The sequence below is a fragment of the Elephantulus edwardii genome, unplaced genomic scaffold, assembly GCF_000299155.1.
Source record: "Elephantulus edwardii isolate Elephantulus edwardi_28Jun2011 unplaced genomic scaffold, EleEdw1.0 scaffold00110, whole genome shotgun sequence".
Classification (NCBI taxonomy): Eukaryota; Metazoa; Chordata; class Mammalia; order Macroscelidea; family Macroscelididae; genus Elephantulus; species Elephantulus edwardii.
The window spans coordinates 11,667,151-11,692,591 of NW_006399860.1; positions in this window are offsets into that span (position 1 = coordinate 11,667,151).

Sequence of the window (25,441 nt, forward strand, 5' to 3'; positions counted from 1 at the left end):
CTAACTGTGTCACAGACCACCAACTACTCATATGCAAATTCAAGCTGAAGTTGAGGAAAGTTAAGTCAAGTCCACAGATACCAAAATTTGACCTTAAGTCTGTCCCACTCAAATTTCAAAACCATCTCAGGAACAGGTTTGATGAGTGTAGACCAAATGAGCTCTGGGAGGATATCAAGAAAATCGTCCATGAAGAATGCAAAAGATCTTTACAAAGGCTGAAGAAGAAGAAAAGACCAAGATGAATGTCAGATGAGACACTGAGTACTGCATTAGAGCACTGAGAAGCCAAAGCTAAAGGAAGAAACCAAGAAATCAAAAAGCTGAACAGAAATTACTATACTAAAAAAACAAAAAAAATACCAAACTCAGCAATATACAAAAAGTTAAGTCAATAAAAACCTTACCCATAAATCTTTAAAGAAGTAACAATTTATACTTCAATCTCACATTACTGAAAAGTAATGATGTCAGTTTGAAGACTAAGTGCATCTGATTCAGGCCATAGTTTTTCAGGTCACTTGCTATGCATCTGAGAGCAGTACAATGAATACAGATGACAGGAAAAGAATTTATGCCTTGGAGCTGTGGTGTTGAAGAAGAGCACTGAACATCCTATGGATAACCTAGAGAAGAAACAGAAACGTCTTGGAAAGGGTGCAGCTCGAGTGCTCTTTGGAGGCAAGAATGATAAGGTTTTGCCTCACATACTTTGAGTATATTTTAGGAGGTTCTTTACCTTGGAGAAGGACATGATTCTGGGAAGGGTGGAGGATTCAGCAAAGAAGAGGAAAACCTTTAAACAGGTGGATTGACACAGTGACTACTGCAATGGGATTTTGTGTGTCAGGAAGTGAGAACATGGCACAGGATAGGTCAGGGTTCAGATCTTTTGTTCATAGAGTCTCTGTGAGTCATACTCAACTCTAACTCTATAGCAATCAAGGATAACAACTTCAGTATCCATCTTGAAGCCATTTTACCCATACATGGCCTACTTAAGGCCAAAAGTTGCTTTTAAGTAGCATATTCATGTGTCTGTTATCTGAATGTCTTCTTTGGTGGTGATGTCTGTTCATATTCTGTGCCTGTTTTGCAATTGGGTTGTTTACCTTTATCTTGTTGTTCATACACAAATGATAAAGTAATTAATATCATACAAGTCTTTCCCTTCTACCACCTTCTCAAACAATATAGCAAACTGGTCAATAAATGCTATATATCTAATAACAAAAGAACCTGGATGAACCTACTGATTTCTTCTGATGAGGCTAGCTTAGACTCTGACAAGGCCTGCCTTTTGTCTGGATACTCCCTGCTGAAGACGGTGCTCCAGCCCATATGGGCCTGTGACTTGCATGTGTCTTGGTGCTGTTGTTCTCTGGAAAAGATATTATAGTATAAAATGTAACAAATCGTACCTCTTATTGTACCTCTGCTTGTCTACCAATTTTATTGTGGCAAATTCCTTATAGAGAACTTACCTAGCTTAAAATTTCAAGACAGAAAAAAAAAATTTTGATAGTTAGGATGTGTGCCTGCACAGATTCTTTCTGGAAGATGGAAATTAGATTTAAGAATAAGTGGATTGTATTCAACTTCCCATAATCCTGTTTCATTATGCTGATCTAAGAAAAGTTAAATAAAGAAATTGAATAATTTTATTTTATTTCAAACCAAACACTATGTGTTAGTAAAATATTGAGGTCAAATTGCTACTTTTTAAATCAGTGTTTAAGTGAAAAAAGATGCTGCTGGTATTTTGAAATCATTCTCTTGCAAAATCTACAGTGTTACATTTTGTGAAATAAAGGTAAGACATATTCTTAATCAAAATTCGGAGAGATAGAGAAAAAATTCCTATTTTGTTTCTGTACTCGATTTCCTCTGCATATTCACTGTTTTTATTATAGATAACTTTGGATTGACTAAGACTCATAGAATGTCTAAGGACTACAATTCTGAACCTTGCCCTATCCTGCACAATATCTATGAACTTTTTTAATGCTCTAACTCATTGTTAATTTAATTGTGCTAATGCGAAACCTATACTTGGAACAAGAGACAGTAGTCAGAACAGAGCAGGGTAACACTGCATGTTTTAAAATTGGGAAGGGTGTACGCCAGGGATGCAACCTGTCTCCATACCTTTGCAACATGTATGCAGAGCAGATTATCAGAGAGGCTGGGCTCTATGAGGAGAATTGTGGCATCAGGATTGGTGGAAGATCTATTAATAATCTGCATTATGCAGATGACACAACCCTGCTTGCTGAAACTGAGGAGGACCTCATGCACTTGCTGCGAAGGGTCAGGGACTGTAGCCTTCAGTATGGACTGAGGCTCAATGTCAAGAAGACAGATTCTCACCACTGGACCAATTGGCAGCATCAGGATGGATGGCGAAGAGATTGAGATTGTTCACAGCTTCAGTTTGCTCGGCTCCACAGTCAACACTCTTGGCACCAGCAGTCAGGAAATCAAAAAGCATATCATGATGGGAAAGTCTGCTGTTATGGACCTCTCTAAAGTACTCAAGAGCAACGGTGTCTCTCTGGAGACTAAGGCGCACCTGATACAGGCCATGGTCTTGGCAATCGCTTGTTATGCATCAGAGAGTTGGACAATGACTAGGGAGGACAGAAGGAGAGTTGATGTCTTTGAGCTGTGGTGCTGGAGAAGAGTACTGAATGTACCATGGACTGCCAGGAAAACAAAGATTCATCTTGGAGGGGATTGAACCAAGCTACTCCTTGGAGGCAAGGATTCTGGGGCTTCGTCTGACATACTTTGGACATGTTGCCAGGAGGGACGGGTCCTTGGAGAAGTACATCATGTTTGGTAGGGTCGAGGGACAACGCAGCAGGGGAAGACACTCTATGAAATGGATTGATTCTGTGACTGGGGTAATTGGGATGGGTGTGTCAGAGGCAGTGCGGTTGGCGCAGGACAGAGAAGGGTTTAGGGCTGTTGTGCATAAGGTCGCTATGAGTCGCAAACGACTCGACGGCACATAACAACAACAACAACAACTCATCGTGGTAGTCGCTGTATCAACTCATTTAATTGAGGGTCTTCCTTTTTCTCATTGACTTTCTACCTTTCCCAGCATGATGTCACCCTCGAAGGATTGGATCTTTATTAAAATACGCCCAAAGTAACTGAGACAAAGTTTCAGCATCCTTGCCTTCAAGGACCATTTATGTCACCTTTCCTTTAAGTTAAATCTTTTTATTTTTCTGACAGACCATTATATACTCAAATATTCTTCATCAAGACTATATTTCATAGAAATTTTTCTTCGATTTTTTTTTACTCACTGTACAATTTCCAGATGCATAAGAAACAATTGGAAATACTAAGACTTGGGTCAAGCACAGCTTAGGCCTTACACTGAGATTCTTATTCTTTGGCATTTTGGGGAGATATTTGACAGTATATTTCCTGAGTGCAGCCGGTATTTTGACTTCTTAACTGCTGTTACCATATGTATTGATTGTGGATCCAGGGAAAATGAAATCATTGACAACTTTAATATTTTCTCCATCTATCATGATATTGTCTATTTATCTAATGGTGAAGATTTTTGTTTCCTTGTTGCTGAGATATAATCCATGTAGAAGGCTGCAGTCTTTGATCTTCTGCGGTAAATGTTTCTAGTCTTCTTCAGTTTCTGTAAGCAGAAGTGTCATCTGCATAAGGCAGGTTGCTGATGAGTGTTCCTTTACACTTATGTCAAATTCATCTTTATTTAGTTGCTACTTCTGAATTATTTGCTCAGCATACAGATTGAATAGATACAGAGAAAGGATACAACCTTGGCTTGACACACATCTTTCCTGATTTTAAACCATGCAATGTTCTCTATTTTTGTTTGGACAACTGCATCTTGATCTATGTATAGGTTTTGCATTAGCACAATTAAGTGCTTCACCATCTCATGGTTCAGTTGTGAGAATATTTTTTGTTCTATTGTTTGTTTAATACTAGTTGTGAGTTGGTTTTTTTTGAAATTTTTATTAGTAAGAATTTCAAGTCTTCTTGACTTCCAGCACTCAAGGTGGTTAAATTTGTATATCATAAGTTGACAATGGACTTCCTTGAATCTTGATAACATAGTCTTCTTTATATAAGCTTCTTATATTCAGCTTCTTGGACTATTTGCTTTGCTGAGTAATTAAGGTAAGAGAAACAAATGTATTGCATACCATATAATGCACTCCTTTACTCACTTTAATCAAAGTTAAGTCTAGACTGTGCAAACAACTACTTTTCTTCATGTATGTACAGACTTACACAAACACTGTTATATGTTCTGGAATTTTCATGGTTTACAATATTATACGTAATTTAGTTATGATTCACACATATGATGTCTTTACTTACTTAGTACGACAAATGTAAATATCTTGATGGTATTTTCTACTTTCAGTCAAGATCCATCTGGCATATACAGTGATACCCCCCTTTCCAAGTCCACTTGTGAATTTAGCTTGAATTTCTGACAGTTTCCTCTCAATTACTGCTGCAACTGTTTAGAATTATCAGTAAAATAGTTTTACTTGTGTGTGATATTAATATTAATAATGTTGGACAGTGTTTACATTCTGTGGCTTCACCTTTCTTTAGAATGAGCATATACATAGCTCTTTTCCAGTCTTTTGGCCAGGTATTTGTCCTATAAATTTCTTGGTATATACTGCTGAGTGGTTTCAGCATTATATTTATGTATTGAAACATTTCATTTAGAACTTATTAATAATGGGACTCTTACTTTTCACCAATGGCTTCAGTGTGGCTTGGCTTCTTCATTTAATGCTACAGATTCTTAACCATATTCTCCTTTCTGAAATTGTTACATTTTAAGCAGTTTATTTTGTTATAGTGACTTTGTGTATTCTTATAATCTTCTTTTAATGTTTCCTTTGTTATTCACTATCTTGTCCCAAGAATTCTTCAGCATTGCCCTGCCTGATTTTTTCTTCAGTTATTTCAGTTTGAGAAATGTTGACTCTGTTCTTACCTTTTGGTTTTCTAATCCTAGATCCTTGCACATTGCCTTATTAATATGTCTCCTCAAATCTTCTGTCCAATTGTCTTACTTCATTATATTTTACTATTGCTTTGATCAAGTTTCAGAATATTTTCTGAAATCTATTACTGGTTCTTTGTTTTTTGGGGATTTTTTTGTTTGTTTTTTTCCCTGTCTTTTGTTGGTAATTTGACTGATTTGTCTTGATGTTTTTCTTTTGGGGCCTAGTCTATTTGGTGTTCACAGAGTTTCTTGAATGAGAATTTCCTCATTCTTCATATTCCCTGGGAAGATTTCTTCTAGTACCTCCCCCACAATTGTCTCATTAATTTCTCTGTCTCTCTAATACTTCGAAATTCTAATCACATTATGTTGTTCCTTTCGATGTCATCCCATTTGATTCTAATGTTTTGAGATTTTTATTGTATTGTATTGTATTGTATTGTATTATATTTATATCCCATCTCTGATTTTTCTTTTAGTCTGTTTCCCTTGAAATTCCTGTCTTTCATGTCACTGGCTTTCTGGTTCTTATCTTCTGTTTTATGTTTTTGTCCCTCCTGCATATTGGACACATGTGCCATTTCAGTCTTAATATTTTGGATTGCATTTTCACGTATTTCTGTTATTTCCAGTACTGTTCTGGCTGTACTCTATCTATCTTAGGGTGATTTTTTTTTTTTAAGTTCTTGTACCTCTCTATCTATAATTTCATGTCTTTCTTGCATCTTTCATATTTTTTTCCCATAGTTGTGCAATTTCTTCCTCATTAATGTATTTCTTCTGGCTCCATGTCTCTGGAGTGTTTGCTTTCTTAGTGGTTTCCATTGTTTCTTCCATTATTTGCACCTTCTTCTATAGCTGTTTAAATAAATTTCTTCTAACGAGCTACCTCTAGAGTATTCCCTTTATTTGTGGTTTCCATTGTTTTTCCATCATTTGTGCCTTTTATTGTAGCTGTTTGAATGTCTCCATATTAACATATATCATCTACCTTCTTGACTCTGGGTTATTCATTGGTTCTATAGTATTCTATACTTTTTTTTTAAGAAGGCTTAGTTTTCTTTTTCACAGTGTTTGAAGCTGCTTGATGCTTTCTTGACATTATATGAAGTTTTTCTTCATAGATATTAGGCCTTTTCTATTGTGTCTGCAGAAGTTGTCAGTATTTTTTATCTTTATGATGTTATTGATTATTTTTCAGGTTAACATGTTCACTCTATAGGTTGAGCGACTAACTCTATAGAAACTCCGTTCTAGGAAAATTTGTCTTTCCTAAGATCCTTCAAGTTCTCTGCTCTGCATAGTAGCCCTTAAGAATCTCACCTTAATGTATTATCCTGTCCCAAACTCTACTGTCCTCCTTTGTTTATGGAATAGCTGAGTGTAATAAGACCAAGTGTTCCACTCAAGCAGTTTCTGTCTAGGGACAAAAGAGCAGTTCTTTCAAGTCAGCTCTCTTTTTTGCAGCTTAACCTGCCTGTTGAGAAAGCTGAGAAAGTCTTTCCCCTGCTTATTATTCTGTGTCCCAAACTTTCTTGTCCTGTTTAACCCCTAGGATGGCCCCACAGCTGCAGAGACAAGGATTCCCAAATTTAGAGACCTATCCCCAGGGACTTTTCAGTCACATCTCCCCACAAGCACCCCAAAGGCTCACTCTGGGCGGAAGGGTCTTATTTCCTATATTTTCTTTCCTGAAGTTTATTATCTTCCTTTGTCTCTGGAGTGACATGAGATCAGGGCTGCAAATTTATGCAGTTTGTATGCAGGAAGTATTCTTAAATCAGGCCTACCTCTCACAGAAACCTGAGTCTTTCTCTTGCTTATGGCTCTGTGTCCCAAACTCTCTTGCCCTGTTTGACCCCTGGGATGGTCCCATAGTCACAGAGGCAAGGATCCTTACAATCTCCTGTGTTTTTTTATAATATTTTACTTTCTTCATGAAGGATCCTTGACAGACCAGTGCTTAAGAGTTTGACTGCTAACTGAACTGTCAGCACTTCAAACTCACCAGTTGTTCCTTGGGAGAAAGATGTAGCAGTCTGCTTACATAAAAATTTTCACATTTCAAAACCCTAGTGGACAGTCTACTCTTTTAAATAGAGCAGATATGAGTTAAAATTAACTAGATCACAATGTCTGATTTACATTTTGTTTAGCTTTTACTTTCTCCATGTATGATGTCTTGAATGTCATCCTGCAAGTTTCCTGGTCTTCAGTCATTAGAATTCAACACATCAGATCTAGACACGATTTCTAGTTAAATGAACCAGACTTAAGATTATAATTGGCTTTTTGTACTTTAATTTTTTTTTCTCTCAGCTTCAGGTGCATTTACATACGAACAAATAATGACCCATTACATAGTTGATCCTTATCCTTTGGCTTTATTCTTACTGGTGATATTGAGGTTTTGGATTGTCTCTTTCTACAAGTGTACCCTATTCAGTTATTCCTCTGTTTGGTTTCATCACAGAAAGTAACCATTTCAGTTCGTGAAAAAATATTTTTAATGCATAGGTAATTATTACTGAAAAATTATGACATGTAATCTCTATAGTAATTTCTGTTTTCCAAGACCATATTTTCCAACAACTGATCTTTTTTTCTTGGTTTCCAATTTTTATATTATCCAGGTACCAGTAATTACATTGCATCTTGATTGCATGTTTGACCGATTTCAGGCTGTAAAATTTAGTAAAAATATTCTAATTATTCATTTTTGACACTAGTGTTTGGTGCATAAGTTTGAATAAAAGTCACATAATTTTTTCTTATTTTTAGAAGGGTTGAACATTTAAAGATTTTCTTGCTGGTGTGATATTACATGATTTTTTTAACTATGCAAAATACTCTTAAGACTCATTAAATATTTTGCCTTTACCCGAAAAAGAACTTTTTCAATGTATTAGTTTTCAATTGTTGTTTAAACAAAATACCGTATAAGCTGAGCAGCATAAAACAATAACATTTTATCTTCTTATAGTTCTGGAGACTGAAAATCTAGGTGTTGGTGGGATTAAACTGCCTCTGAAAGCTCTACTGGAGAATCTATTTCATGCTTTTCTCTTAGACTCTGTAGTTGGCAGCAATCTCTGCATCCTTTGCTCGGTATAAGTGTCGTGTCATCTTTCCCTCTCACTTCACATAGAGTTGCCCCTGTGCATCTATATCTCTTTTCTTCTTATAAGAATAAGTCATATTATTCTTTAATAACTTCATTTTTACTTTATAACTTCTACAAAAAAATCAATTTCCAAATAAGATCATTCTCATATGACCTGGGATAAGAATTGCAATGTTTAGTTTTAGAAGACACAATTCAATTCCTAAGAGTTGATTTATTTCCTTTTCCAAGTATGACATGCAAGAAGTTCTGGTGTCCTACTAGCTAAGAAGTAGCACTGCTAAATGAAAGACGAGTGGTTTGAATTTACCAGCTATTCCTTGAGAGGAATATGGCAAATCTTCTCCAGTAAGATTTACAACCTCAGAATGCCTGCTGGAGTGTCGGCTCTGAGTTCTGACTCAATGATAATGAGTTGAGTTTGATTGACATATGTAGATATACCAGAACTTATTAGATAATATGGAACAAAATTTCATCTATATAACTTATTAAACATAAATAAATTTAAAAGATTTCTGATTTAGTTGCTTTATAACATTGTTTACAATGACAATATCACAAAGAACATGTTTGTGGCATTGCTTTATATTTCTTCTACCAAGAGTTTATTAAATAATAAATACATAATGTTGTCAATTAGAAAGCAGGGAGAGGGAAACAACTGAATATAATGAATACAAATATCCAGTCTGGCTCAAGGTAGAGTCAGCATTCCTCTAGGCATGATTTGTTAAATTGAGGTCAGGGATGCTCGACTTCACCTCCAGGGTCATGCCTGACACTGATGTATTTTCATTGCAGAAGGAAGGTTAGACCAGTGAAAGCATCTATGCTCTGGGTAGTCTTCAGAAACATGGTGTATTCTATTTTAGACATTTACTTTTACAACTCTCCTCAGATTTCTTTTCAAAGCTCTAAGGATTTATTTTCATAGACTCTGGTATTAGCAGCCAGGGATCAAGTGGGATTTGCTTTTTAAGGGCTTTTTTTATTTGATTTTCAGTATTTTATGATGTTGCTTGTTAAGTAGGCCTTATATTTTAATGTGAAAACTGTATATTTTAATATAAAACAAGTATATTTTAGTATAAAATTAGTGAACTCTGGTGATACAGTCTGTAACAAGTTGTCTATTAACTCTAAGGCATATCTGACAGTCCAAATCCACCTGAGTTTCTCAGGATAAAGATGGAAAATCTTTTCTCTTTAAAATTTGCACCTTCAGAAACCCAAGAGCTGTGATCAAGTCCACAGAAATGAATTTGAGTTTTGAATTTGTTCTAGGACTAACATAAAAATATTAGCAAAACTGTCATCATATTTCAACTGGTTTTTATTGGGAGAACCAAGCAAAATTATTTTAATTTAGTTAAACAATACTCAGATGACTACTGCAGACTGACTACCTCAAGGTGTAATTAAATGAGTAATATTACCATGGGCTGCTAGGAAAACAAACAGATTTGTCCTGGAAAGGGTTAAACCGGGTGGCTCCTCGGAGGCAAGGATTCTGAGGTTCCCTCTAACATACTTTGGACATGTAGTGAGGAGAGACCGGTCCTTATAGAGGGACATCATGCTTGGGAGGGTGGAGGGACAGCGCAGGAGAGGAAGGCCCTCTATGAGGTGGATTGATTCAGTGACTGGGATAATTGGGATAGGAGTGTCAGAGACAGTGCGATTGGCACAGGACAGAGCGGAGTTTAGGGCTGTTGTACATAGGGTCGCTATGAGTCGCCGGCAACTCGATGGTACATAACAACAACAACAACAACAACAATATCATCATTAATGTCCCTTCTAGGGATCAAGTGCATAAAAATGCTCATAGCAAACAACTTTAGGCAAGAATGGTGTTGCACTGTTTACTTGAAAATAAATGTACATTAAATACACATAAAGACCTGCCTCAATGATATATTGTTATATCAGAAAGCAAAATGCAAAATAACATCTATTGATTTACATTAGTTTTGTGAAATCAAATCACACACATATATACACACTGATGCTGTCAACAAGTGTGTATCTCTAGAGAGATCATATATTTTTATACTTGTTTGAATGTGCAACATTTTCATTAATGTAAGGCGGAAAACAAAAATATGCAAACTGTACTGCTCAAATTGCTTTTGCGATTTTGAGTCCTCATATGGGTTCACAATATTAGGTTTGTAATATATATTTTCTTATTAATTAAAAAGTAAAAAAGACTCTTCCTATCATGATAATTCTCTATTTAAACAGCAACAACAAAATGCTATGCATTTCTTATGCAATCAATTTTTCATTTAGGACTGTGTGGTGTTGAGGGTTTACTTTTCAAAATTATTTTCCTATCCCTTGAGAGGGGAACGCTAGTTGCTTAGTAGTAAGGAATTGTGCCACAAATGCAAAGGTTAGTGTTATTGTTGTCTGCAATTGATGTGGAACTGACGCATAGCTGACCCTCCAGCAGGTTTTTAAAGGCAATTAATTTCATGGAAGGAGATAGTCCATCCTTTTCCCAAAGTGCAACTAGTGGATTCAAACTGCATGCCTTTGGGATTGCAGCCCAGCTTCTTACCACTATGCTACCAGAAGTATGAGTGTCAAATCCATTAGCTGCTTCATGGGGGAGAGATGGACAATATCCTCTTTTATAACTTTCTCCCTCTGAAAAGTGAGCTATGTATGGATCAGTTCCAACTCTATGTGTTGTACACACAACAGTATCCCTTGATATTCTGAGACTGCTACCTACTAAAAATTGTGGGAAGCCAAACTTGATACCAAATATTATATGAAAACCCTTGTTCAGGAATTGAAGAAATTACAAATATTTAAGTTAGAATTTCTCTTGTGGCAGATACTAGAAGGTGAGCCGTTTGTTCCCTGCAAAACAGGAAACAGCAAGGGGCCTCCTACAGATAGACTGTTACTTCTGTGAAAACAGGAAATGGCAAGGGGCCCCCTACAGAGGGAGTGTTATTTCCTGGGCTGGAATTCACCCTGAGGCATCAAGGTTTTAAATAGATTGGCTTCATTTGCATTCCATTTTTTGTAACTTACTTCCTGTCGGTTTTGAATAAAAAGACAGAGAAGCTTGGCTTGAGGTCTTCAGTTGAGAACAGCTGACCCCCTGTTTTATGCTCTCTGCTCTATCTCATTCCTGGCTGTTTGTATCTTTATTAATAATTATAAAATTATTTTATTCTTTGGGACCCTTGGTCTGCAACAAAAAATCATGGCCCACACTGCCACCCTTATTTCCTCTGGGGACATGGTCTGTGCCTCCATACTGTGATTAATGAAGATTGATTGCATTAGGAACTTGGGCTGGGGTCTATGTCCCCTTGCCTTGTATAGCTTCCTGACCAGAGTTAGCTGCCCTATTCACCCTGCTTCTCAGATCTCTCTTCAAGTCAATAGCTTCCAGGGTTTGCTGAGCCCAAGAGCATGGTTGGGAAGTTTGGTCTGGGAGGAAAAGGAAGATTGGTCAATGTTCAAAATGGTGGAGTAGCACATCAGATGAATATTTTGGATATTTTTGATCTGTTCTTTTTTGTGGTTAATTTCGTATAGTCGGTATTTTAAATAAAAATGGGTAACAAGCTATTTGACTTATTAAAAACTAGATAAATCTTAAGTATTTTAAGCAATTATGCTTAAAAATAAAAACCTGAAAGATTCATTTATCCCTGCAATCAGCAATTTCAAACAAATGTTAATTTTCTTTATCACTATCCTTCTTAAGAAATATATTTAATCAAAATCTATACAAAAAAAGACATCTCTTGAAGTCTAGGCAGCAATTAGAAACCATGCAACTGTTTCTAGTTCTAGAATAAAGCTGCTGCTTATTTAGAATGTAAAAATGTGTACTATCAAGTTGATTATGACTCATAGTGACCCTATGAATAATAGATCTGAAACTTATTCTTCTCTGTGCTACCCTCATAATCACTGATATGCTTGAGCCGTTGAAGGTTTTCCTCTTTTTCTCTGACTTTCCAGCTTTCTTGGTATGATGTATTTTGTTCAAGGACTGGTCCTTCATGACAGCATGCCCAAAGGATGTGAACTGAGGTTTCTCATCTTAGTCTCTAAGGAGGACTTAGGTTGTCATTCTTCTAAGACAGACAGACTTGTTTTTTCAGCAGTCAGTAGGGTATTTACTATACTGAGCGCTAAAAATGAAGGAAACGTACTATCAATGATATCCTTAGGGTCATACTTATACACAAATATGCAAAAGATCTTCTTCCCTTCCCTCTCTCTCTTTCTATCTTCATTTTTTAAAAGCCAACAAATGAAAGAACTAGCTATGGAAAGAAATTATAAGAAGGAATTTGCCTAATGTGAAATGATTTATCATTTAATGAATAAAACATGTTTTAATAAAACATTATTGAAAATTTTTTTAATAAGAAAACTGAAGTCAGCTAATTTCTATTTCTATGCTTGGTTTGAAAAGACAATTTTATTCTATTATTTTGCTTGCCTTACAAGACTGAAATGAAGATTCATTGTCATTGTTTGCTTACTTTGTTGTTGTTTGATTCATCTTATATACTCTTCCATAATAATTTGCATCATGCAATGTAATTTTGATTTTGTTTCAGTGTTGGGCCCCTCAATTTATAGAACGAATATAGACCATGCTTTACTTAGCATTTATTTTATATAATTTTAGACTAGTATATTTCACTCTGTTATGTACATATTGCCTGAATGCTTATACTGTCCATGTTTTGAATCTTGGTGCATCTTGAGTGTGTGTGTGTGTGTATAAAACACTAATACAAACCACCAAAATATCCAATTAGCGTTATCTTCCTAACAAATCCTGAAGCCTTAGGTATGTATTGCATCTCAGTGTCAAGAAAACAAAGATTCTTACCACTGAAATAATAAGCAATGTCATGATGAATAGAAAGAAGATGGAAATTGTCAACCACTTCATCTTGCTTGGATCCATATTTAACAAGTTTGGTACCATCAGTCAGGAAATGAGACAAATTCACTTGGAAAATCTACAGTTTAGGGACCTCTCTAAATTATTGAGAAGTGATGATGTCAGTTTAAGGACTAAGGTGCATCTTATTCTGGCCATAGTCTTTTCAATTACTTGCTATGCATCTGAGAGCTGCACAATAAATAAGGATGACAGAAAAAGAATTAACAGCTTTGAGCTGTGGTGTTGGAGAAGAACACTGATTTTCTCATAGACAGCCAAGAGAACAAGCAAATATATTTTGGATATGGTGCAGCTGGAGAGCTCTTTGGAGGCAAGAATGGTGAGGCTTCACCTCACATACTTTGGGGATGTTGCTAAGAGGGGCTATTCCTTGGAGAAGGACATGATGCTGGGAAGGGTGGAGCATCACAAAGGAGAGGAAGACCCTTGACCACGTGGATTGATGCAATGACTGGTACAATGGGCTTTTGTGTGTCAGAAAGTGTGAGGATGGTGCAGGACAGAACAGGGTTCAAATATTGTTTGTCAGGTCTCTATGAGTCATACTCGACTTTCTGGCACCTAACAACAAAAACAACCACACTCTGAATTTTACTCTTTTTAGGAGAAGGGATGAAGAGGAGTCCTGAAGACTTAACCAAGGTAGAGGAAAAGTTTAATTGATGTATTAAATGACTATTGCTCAGAGAAGTGTATTTGTCATCAATAGACAGTAAAAGGAGTCTTTCTTTCAAACTTTATTTAACTAGAGTGGCTTGGTAGCAAGTAGTTACACCACTAATCCAAAGGCATGCACTACAAATCTACCAGCTGCTCTGAGGGAGAGAGTTGGACAGTCTCCGTCCATGTGATTTGCAACCTCTGGAGGATCAGCTATGAGTCATTTCCAACTCAACATGTAATAACAATGATATCTGGATTATGTCTTCATCTCAAAGGCCTGAAATAATGTGAGAAAGATGTAGTTATTAGTTATTACAACACTTAATTTTATATTATTACAAATAGTATCTAAGTTCTAGGGGATTTTCCCCTTCTCTAGCTATTATAATTTGGCACGAGCAAGCTCAAAACACTAAATTTGAAGACCTTGTATTTTGCTAAAAAAGTAAAGTGTTCTATTTCCTTGTTGCCATTAGAAAAACAAATAAAATGTTAGGACATTTTCAACCAAGTGAGGAGGAAAAAAAAAAACCAAATCACCGGATGTAGTCTACTATTTGTTAGGAATACATTTCAAATAAAAGACAAACATAGGACAAACTGAAAATAGCTCCATTCACTTGGACTGATTCCTATGGGACAAAAATGGACCCATTTACAACACTGCAAAGCAGTAGCATGCATGCTGGGGGAAATACACACAGATGCCAAATGGGTGCATTAACCCCCCTTGGCATAGTTAATGTAGACATGCCCTTAGGGATCCTTATAAGACCCATCTGTTCAGTCAAGCATTTGCTTAATTGTGTCAAATGCCTGGCAAATGCAGTGTCAGTTAATAGATAATAGATATGTAAATGATGTTTGTGTTCTTGTACATATGCCCAGGGGCTTTACAATAAACACATCACATTTTTAAAAATACAATTTTCTGTTGGGGATAAAATGATAGTCTTGCTGCCAGCAGCAGTCCTGCCCACAGTAGCCTGAACTATTAGCGTATTCAGTGTTTTATAACATTATAATATGGTCATTTAGGGATTTCAGCTACAACTCCATTTTCTGATAATCTTGATTACAGTACATGGTGTGTTTACTACGGTGTTCTGAGAGAGACTGGATACACATGGCCCCTTTTTTACATGCTTTCCCTAGCAAGGATGAAGCAACATAATTCAGTGAGAAAGGAGACCAGGCTCTAGAGTTTTCTCAACTTGAGCACTCAACAAAGGAGCCACAAACTGGCTAGGAACATTGAGCAACATATTTACCTTCCTGGGACTCTCTCGTGAATTCTCTTATTGAAATAGAAGATAATGAGCTTGGTCCTTCAATAAATGCTCATACTCTTGCCTCCCTTCATAGACTCCATTCCTTTTCACCCCTCTAGTGACAAGTTCAAAGGAATTAGACTACTACTCGCTAAAGCAGGCTGTGACAACACTGACAAGTATTGAGAATTAAGTTCTTAATATCCCCTTTCCCCTCTATGATGCAGAACCATTATCGATGACACATTTGACAACTCGGATGGAAGTGGCTGCCAAAATGTTTTAGTGAAGTTAGATTGACAGTTCTGAAACAGAATAGTGCGCTCTAGGTTTTATGACAGGAAATCCTTACAGCATCTTCCCTACCTTTGAAAGATCCTTTAAGAACTTCTTTCTCTTATATAATAGGCCTAGATAGACAATTTTAAGCCCAGATAGAGCATGAAACACTTAAAAGGACCCAGGGCATCTTTGCAGAGGTTGTAAAATAATGAATCCATCTTGATACTGACAGCCGAGCGGCTAGAAATATTTGGCCACCTTTTGCTTACTTCATCCCGAGCACATTACACTATCACCTTCAGATGTTGAAAACAAGTGACACAAATGTTCTTTTGTTCTTGTTGTTATTGTTGTTAGGTGTTATTAAGTCAAGTATGACTCATAGTGAACCTATGACCAATATATTTAAAACCTATTCTATCCTGTGCCATCCTCATCTTATCTGATGTACTTGAACCCATTACAACAGTCATTGTGTCAATCCATCTGGTTGTGGGTTTTCTTCTCTTTCATCAACCTTTCATCCTTCCAAGCGTGATGCCCATTTTTATGGAATAGTCTCTCCTAACAGCATACCCAAAGTAGGTGAGACAAAACTTTTTCATATTTTCCTCCAAGGAGTGATTTCTCCAAGAAATAATCTATTTGCTAGCAGTTTTATTGTTATAAAATAGAAATTTTCCTAGAGAGCAGCGTGCCAGTGGAATTAAAGCTGTCCTGCAGTCCTGAAAGCAAGTGGTTTGAATTCACCATCTCCATGGGAGAAAGTTGAGCAATCTTTTCTCATGCAATTAACTGCCTCTTTACCTCTGAAAACCCTATGGAGGTGGGGGAGGGGGGGTGTCAGCTATGGTTTAATTTTGATTCCACAATATACAACAACAACAAGGCTTTGGATTATTGTTGTTGTTTTCTTCAAAGTGGAAACAATACGGTTCGGGAACCAGGCTCTTCCTAAGGTGAGTATCTCCAGCTTCAGTTGCCCTCTTTCTTTGGATCTGCATCAGCAACAGTATTTATGTTAATAAGGACCAACACACAAATATGATATTTAGTTTTTAAATAACGTGACTTGATGAGAGGTAGTCATTATTTCATTTAACAGTATACTCCTTCCTGCATCAGAAGAAACAGTTAAACTGGAAAAGTTATGGCCATAATAGTGGCCTAGGATAACATGTAACAGTGCTGACTTCAGCAGGAACCAACAAATTCAGCGCTTTGGCAGCAAGAAGCAGAGAATGGCAACATTGAGTGGGAAACTACTCCAAAATGGTGGTTTGCAAATCATGTTTGACACAAAAGACAGGACAGCCTTGATTCTAGACTTAGAAAAAGCTGCTTAAATTAGATACTCAGCAGAAAGTCAGTGGAGATCAGTTACCTGTAGTTTTCACAGTAGAAAAGATGATGGTGATGCTCATTGAAGGTGAAAAATCAAAGAAGTCTTGATTTGAATGAAGCAGTCATAGAATAATTTACATACCTTATTTCCAGGCTTCAGGCAGTATTCTGAAGTATCTACTCAAAGAAGTTTAAGGGGAATAAATCATTTCAGGTTACAGCTCTGAGCGAAAAAGGACCAGATCTATCAGATAAAGAGCAAGATTGTCGCAGGAAAATAAGCCTAAAGAGTTAAAGGAAAAATGCTCTTCGTTTTGGGTGTTTTGGTTTGTTTGGTTTTGGTGTTTGTGGTTTTTTTTTGGTTTGGTTTTGTTTTTGTCAGATTATTGATCTAAAACCTTATTGTCAGGATTAAATCACTATTTCAATTTCAAATAATTGTCCTAGTGGTTAAAGAAATGTGCTGTTAACTAAAAGGTCAGCAATTTGAACCCATCTCTTGATTGTGTCCGTGTGAGACCTATATTCAGACCAGGAAGCAGTCCTCAAAACAGAGCAAGGAAACACTGCATGGTTCAAAATTAGAAAAGGAGTGCATCTGTAATGTCCATACCTTTTCAGTTTGCACGTGGAACAGATCATTTGTGAGGCTGGGCTTTATGAGGAGGAATGTGGTATCAGGATTAGAGGAAGACTCATCAATAACCTGTGATATGCAGATAACACGATCTTGCTTGCTGAGACTGAGGAGAACCTGAAGTGCTTACTGCAGAAAATCAAGGACTATATATAGTCTTCAATATGAATTGAAGATCAACATCAAGAAGACACAAATTCTAATTATGAGGCTAGTTGATAGTGCTATGATAAATGGAGAAGAGATTGATGTTGTTAACAATTTCAGCTTGCTTGACTCCACATTCCATTCTTGACACCAGTAGTCAGGAAATTAAGAGATAAATTTGACTGGGAAAATATGCTATCAGGGACCTCTCTAGAGTACTGAGAAGCAACTGGTATTTCCAGCATTATCCTTGAAAATCTTCTTAGCCAAGCTTAAGAGTCCTTTTCTAGGTTTAACTTCCAAATTACCATAGTGAAGAATTCTGTACTGCAATCCCAGTGGTGCACAGTTCGAATCCACAAGATGCTCTTCTGGGGAAGGAGGGAAAATCTCCTCCTGTACCAGTCTGTTCTGATTTGACGGTAGACACACAAAAAATAATAAAAAAAAAATTTTTTTTTAAAAAAGAATTCTGCCTGTATATTCTGTCTGTGCTGGTTTTGTAAAAAATGGAAGGATCCAAGATATAGATAGATGATAGCTAGATATGGCAAAAGGATAGAGAAAGAATGTGAAAGAAGAGAGGGAGCAATTAACTTATTTCAAGGAACTGGCTCATATATGAAGCAGCTTGAAAGTCCCAAGGCCATGGGTCAGACATACGGCTGGAGGTTGCTTTTGACTGTGTAACTACAAGGATTGACAAACCTAAGAAACCAAGTCAAATGGCAGGTTACTGGCTTCCAAGGCTGATGAACCTGTGATTACCAGGCAATATGGAAAGTTATTGGTTCAAGTTCAAAGAAGCAGATGTCAGATGATACCAGATTGAGCAAAAACCAAGAAAGTTTTGTCAAGCAATGACATATATTCATTGTAGGTTGGGGAAAAAAATCCTTTCAACTGCTTGGCTGCTGATGATAGCTGGTCTCATCATGGAGTTGAGATAAGGTTAAAGGAATGTTTACACGGTAGATGTCAATCAGACAGTCACACTGACACACAACCTTAATTATCACATGAATTTCCTTTTAAATAATTTCTCATAGTTTTATAGTATCTAGAAACAGTGTCATTGCCACTGTTCTAGCCATAACCAGTCATTCCACCAGCAAGCGCCAAGTACAAAAGTCATTTTGAAGACCTTACATAAACATCTTGCTTAAAATGTACCAATTTCTAAATGCAACATTTAAAAAAAATATGAAAACTTACTGATTCAAAAGAATAAGTGGCACAAAGTTGTGCTGAAATCCTGAAGGTGAATAGTTGGAGGCCTCTAGCAATTCGTGGGAGAAGGGTGGAAAATATCCTCCCATGTGATTAATAGCCTCTGAAAAAGCACCAGAGGGTCAGATATGGGTCAGTTCCAACTTTACTGTACACAATAACAATGAATTCTTTTTCAAGATACTATTTTATGTCCGTCTTTCATAAGGAAGACCTCACCTAAAATGCTTAGAATGTGTATAATGGCTGGAACTCTTTCTCTACATGGTTGCTCATTTGCACATCTTCAAACAACTCTGAGTTTGTACAAAAGAAGTTAGTATTTGTTCTGATGTCATTCTTTGTCACAGGAGCCAGTGGTCAGGGAAGAAAAAAATAGCAGCATAATGTAGAAGAGAGTAAGGGCAAGTGCTGACCTGCCAAGCACCTCTGCATCTGTCCGTCATTAAATCCACCAAGCTCAAAATTCAGATCCTCATGACAACTGCTTTATTCTGCTTTCCAGTTCTCATGAAAATTTCCATTTGGCCGAATATAACTGGAATCATTCTAGGAAAGTTTTCCTGAGAAACAGAGGTCCCAGCTTAAACAAGTTAGACCAAACCAGCCACATTCCTATTTTTAGAGATAATATTTTTTGAGTTTCATTTAGCTCAACTGAAAAATTGAAGTCTGAATGAGATAGTAGGCAGGGTCCTGGGGATAGGGGTGTTTCACAGTGGTCAAATTCTCACATTGTTTATAAGAGATTCTATGTTTGATTTTCAGCCAATGAACTTCAAGCACAGTGATCAACCATCTGTCAAAGGAGTTTGTATATTGTAATGCTGAACATATTTCAATAAGCTTTCAATCTTAGTGTTCACTGGGTCACACATGAAAGAACTGACTGATTCAGTGATTACAATAACAGTAGTCAGAGTCTTAATAGAAAAAAACTATTAAATACTCAAATGTAGAGTATTTAATTAAGACACTGATTACTAAAGTTGGACATAATTGTGGAACTCAACAAAGGCTATGAAGCATACAGAGATTAGCAATAGAGATTTCTAATCCTGAACAAGAACAAGCAAAAAGAGGCATTGGTCATAGAGAAGAGGGAAAAGGACTTAGAGGTATAGATGTAGGGCTATCCAGAGGGAGACTTAACCAGAGCATGTAGCCACACTCTCATAACTGAAGCAGAGCAAAGAATAGTAAGCAAAATGATGGTACTCTGTTACCTAATCTGTTTCCCTTTTCCTAAATCAAACAAGAAACTAGAGTACAAAAAGCCAGTGCAACATTACCTAGAAGACAGCTGCATGGGAAAGAGGAATAGGGAATAGAAGGGTAGATAATGGATATAGATATGAACGAACAAATGGAGTGCAGCAGACACATCCTAGCCTTGCTTCTATCTGGTAGATTTGTGGCAGGTCTAGTTCTTTAAAACCATATGTGGATTTGAGACACAGGAGTCAAAGCTTTAGAATCACATATATAATAGGAACTCCAATTAGAGATTCCTGAATTAAACCAAGGAAATTAGAAAGAAGTTTCTTCCAGATAATGATCTCAAAACAAAAGCTAATTATGTGTATATGGGAAAGCACAGGCACATTTTTTCTCAGCCTGGTCTCTGAGCTGAGAGTGAAAAATAGATCTGTGATAATTTCTAAGAATAAGTCCTCATTTGAGGAATTATGGCTTGAATAAATCTTATTTATGTGACTTATAGGGAGCTTTTATGCCATAGTCCATAGCAAGTGCTGTTGCTAATGCAAAGACAATGTCTCCAACAGGTCCAGTGCATGGGTGTGTTACTGGAAGAAAGATGAACACTCTCCTTCCATTATGATTTACAGTTTTAGAAATCTAGTGGGGATTCAGTGGCTCAGAACAGACAGCTGTGAGTTTATGGGCTTTATTTTTCTTATTCGTTTTGTTTGTTTGTTTGTTTGTTTGTTTGTTTTAATGATATATAGAGTTCTTAGGTGGATCAAAATGCTTAAGTGGCTATTAACTTAAAGATCAAACTCAAACTTGTTGCCATCAAGTCCGAGCCATCTAAGCACATTTTCAAAAGTTATTAATCACATGGGAAGAATTTTCCTATCTTTTTCTCTCAGAGCAGTGAGTGGATTTTAACAATTTACTTTTTAGTTGGGAGCGTAATTCCTAACCCATTAGACAACCAAAGGTAGGACATTAAAAATCCACACTGAGATACCTCAGAAGAAAAGGTTAGTGATCGCTGAAAGCTTACAACCACTAAAACACTCAGATCACAGTTCTACTCTGAAACACATGGAGTCTTCATGAAGCAGAAATGATTGGATGGTAGTAGTTTGAAGGTTTGGGGTGCTTTCTTTTGTATGGTTTATAAACTTTCTGAGAAATATTTCTACATATGTCCCAAGCTGATGCTGATCCATAGGATACTATAAGAATTTTTTTTTTGTTTTCTTGCTCAGTGAACTCACCCTAACCTTTGGACTCTAAGCATTTCCCTAAAATTAATGTCCAAGAAGCATAAACTCACAACCTCACATTAGTATTAAGTAGTAGAGACTGGAATGAAAAAGTTGGAAACAGAGAAGAAGGATCAATAGTTGGAAAACATGGACTTGGTGACAGAAATAAAGCTGGAGATAGAATTATAGAATTCTGCACAATGATTTATTCATTACAAAAATAGTTCATAAGAAATATAAACACAGCTATATACATGGATTTCACCTGATGATATGCAGAGGAATCCGATAGATGACATTTCTGGAAAGAACTGCTAAAGAAGCTCATAATCAGCTGTGAAAACTAGACCAGATTCTGACTGTGGAACAGACCACCAACTACTCATATGGAAATTTAAGTTGAAGCTAAGGAAAATGAAACCAAACCTGCGGGAACCAAAATATGACCTTGAGTCGATCCCATCTGAATTTCAAAACCACCTCAGGAACAGATTTAAAGCCTTGAACACTAATGAACGAAGAGCAGATGAGTTGTGAGAAGATATCAAGAATATCATCCAGGAAGAATGCAAAAGGTCATCACAAAGACAGAGAAAGAAGAAAAGACAAAAATAGATGTCAGAAGAGACTCTGAATATTGTACTAGAGCACCGAGAAGCCAAAGCAAAGGGAAGAAATCAAGATATTAAGGAGCTGGACAGAAGATTTCAAAGGACAGTGCAGGAAGACAAAGTAAAGTAGTACAATGAAATGTGCAAAGAGCTTGAGTCAGAAAATGAAAGGGGCCAAACTCACTCAGCATTTCTTAAGTGCAAGGAACAGAATAACAAATTCAAACCTCGAGTTGTAATATTTAAGGATGCTTTGGGCAGAATGTTAAATGATCCAGGAAGTGTTAATAAGGATAGAAAGAATATACAGAGTCTTGTACCAAAAGGAATTGGCAGACACAGAAAAATTTCATGAAACAATGTTTGAGTGAGAGCCTGTGGTGATGAAGGAAGAATTCAAAGCTGCTCTGAAAGAACTGGCAAAAAGTATGTCACCAGCAATTCATAGTATACTAATTGATATATTTCAACAAACAGATGCTGCCCTAGATGTGCTCAACAAGTTGTGCCAAGAAATGTGAAGGTTAACCACCTGGACAATTGAGTGGAAGAAATCTATATTTGTTCCCATTCCAAAGGAATGTGATCTGGTAGAGTGCAGAAATTATCAAACAATATTATTAATATAACACACAAGGAAGATTATGCTGAAGATTATCTATCTGAAAAACTATTGGAACAGCATCAACAGAGTACTTCCAGAAGTGCACATTGGTTTTAAAAGAGTCTGTGGTTTAGGGATATTGTAGTTAAAGTTAGCTCTTGTCTGAAATCAGGGAGTAGCAGAGGAATGTCTATCTGTGTTTCATTGACTATGCAAAGGCATTTGTCTGTGTGGACCATAACAAACTGTGGCTGACTCTGACAACAATGGGAATCCAAGAATATTTATGTTTATGCAAAGCCTATATTTGGACCAGGAGGTAATCATCAGAACAGAGCAAGGAAACACTGCATGGTTCAGAATTGGTAAGGATATATGCCAGGGATGGGTCTTTTCTCCATACTTTTCAATCTGTACGCAGAACAGATTACCCAGGAGGTTGGGCTCTAGGAGGAGAAATGTGGCATCAAGATTGGACGTAGACTCATCAACAATCTGCACTATGTATATGACACAAACCTGCTTTCTGAAACTGAGGAGGACTTGAAGCGCTTTCTGCAGAAGGTCAAGGATTTCGGCCTTCAATATGAATTGAAGTTCAATATCAACAAAATAAAGATTCTCACCACTGGGTCAGTTGGGAGCATCATGATAGATGGTGAAGATATTGAGATTGTTAACACTTTCATTTTCTTGGCTCCACAATCAACACTCTTGGCATCAGCAGCCAGAATTTTTAAAAAGCGTATTGGTTTGGAAAGTCTGCTGTAAGAGACCTCTTCAAAGTGTTGTTGAACAACGATGCCAGTCTGGAAACTAAGCTGCATCTGATACAGGCCACGGTCTTTGCAATCACTTGCTATGCATTAGAGAGATGGATAATGACCTGGGATGATAGAAGGAGAATTGATACCTTTGAGCTGTGATGTTGGAGAATAGTATTGAATGTACCATGAGCTGCTTAGAGATAAAACAGGTTCGTCCTGGAGAGGGTTAAGCTACGCTGCTCTTGGGGGCAAAGATTCTGAAGCTTTGTCTGACATATTTTGGACATGTTGCAAGGAAGGACAAGTCCTTGGAGAGGGACTTTATGCTTGAGAGGGTGGAGTGACAGGGCAAGAGAGGAGATGAATCAATTCAGTGTCTGGGGTAGCGGGAGTTAGTGGTGTCGGAGACAGTGAGATTGGTGCAGGATAGAGCAGGTTCTAGGGCTGTCGTATGTGGGATTGCTATGAGTCACAGGCAACTCGATAGCACATTACAACAACAGCAAAGAAGAAGCTGTTAATGAGCACTAGTCTGTGAAGAGGAAGAGAAGTAGGTGGTCTACAGAATCAAATCTTCGAAGAATGAAGTTGTTGGAATGGCCAAACATGGATTATTAAGTAGGTGTTACTGGAATTAAAATTATATATCAAGTATATAAAGATTTCAGGCTGTATTAAAAGTAGGTAATTTTATAAATGTGAAAACAAAGAATTAAAATTATTGCCGTTTGTTTTCAGGTCAAAACCTACCTGTAGCTGACCTTCTATCAGGTTTTCAGAGGCAGTACAACCCCACAAGCCTTTGGAGGTTGGGGTAAAACGACTTAATACTAGGCCACCAGATCTTCCTTTGAATCCACCAGTTACTCTGCAGGAAAGTACATGATTTGAATCCATTAGCTGTTCCTTGGGATGAAGATGAGTAGTCTTTTTCCATGGATTAACTGCCTCTGGAAACCTGGAGGAGATTCAGCTATGGGTCTGATTCTAACTGAAGGATACTCAGTAACAACAACAAAGAAATAATAGGAAGCACTGCTAACTTAAAAGCAGTTTATTTAAATCTAAAAGAGACCCAGTGGGGCAAACGTGGGCAATCTCCTTCCATGGAATTTACAACCTGAAAATCTGCTCAGAATTAACTATAAGTTATTTCTGATTCCAAGGCACACAATAACAATAAGAACAACAGAGGAATTATAGTGAAATTTGCAAAAACTAGAGAAAAATATCCATTAAAATAGAAAATAATATTACCTTTAAAAATGTCAAGAAAACCTGACACTTGCAGCAAAAGATGATGAAACAATACCTTAAACAGGCTAAGATAAAAGGTTATTAGTATAGAATTCTGTAATAGGAAGAAGAATGTTTTAAAAATAAGATTGAAATAAAAATTTTACCAGAAGAATAATATCTGAGAGATTTTACTATCAACAGACCTCCCTAAAGAATTTCTGCTATGGATCTATTTCATGGAGAAAAAATGATTGTGATAGAAGGTCTGTGATAAAAGAAGGAATAATTAAAAGTGAAAATTATATAAATGTTTAAAATACCAAATGAATATAAAAGTGAAAATAATGTTTAGTCTGGGGAATAAAGCCAACTTAAAAGAATGTCTAAAAAATCACATCTTATGATGAAAGAGCGTTGGTGAATAAAATGATTCATGTGGAAGATAAAAATATTGATGACATTTACAGAGTGTTTAAGTGAAATAAAGACATTGAACTTACTCAAGAAAAATAAAGTATATATTTCAAACTTTACAAAAAATGACAAAAGAAAAAAAAAACAACCTTAAAATCACTAGTCGTCAGAGCAGAGCAAGCAAACACTGCATGGTTCAAAATTGGGAAGGGTGTATGCCAGGATGTGTCCTGTCTCCATACCTTTCAACTTGTATGCAGAAAAGATTATCCGAGAGGTGGGGCTCTATGAGGAGACATGTAGGGTCAGGATTGGTGTAAGACCTATCAACAAGCTGCATTATGCACAACCCTGCTTGCTCTAACTGAGGAGGACCTGAAGTGCTTGCTCTAGAGGGTCAAGGACTGCAGCTTCCAATATGGATTAAGGCTCAATGTCAAGAAGACAAAGATACTCAGCACTGGTTAACAGTTTTAGTTTGCTTGGCTCCACAGTCAACTGTTAGCCAGGAAATTAAAAGACATATTGCCATGGGAAAGTCTGCTGTTAAGGACCTCTCTAAAGTACTGAAGAGCAATGGTGTCTCTCTGGAGACTAAGGTGCATCTGATAGAGGCCATGGTCTTTGCAATCACTTGTTATGCATCAGAGA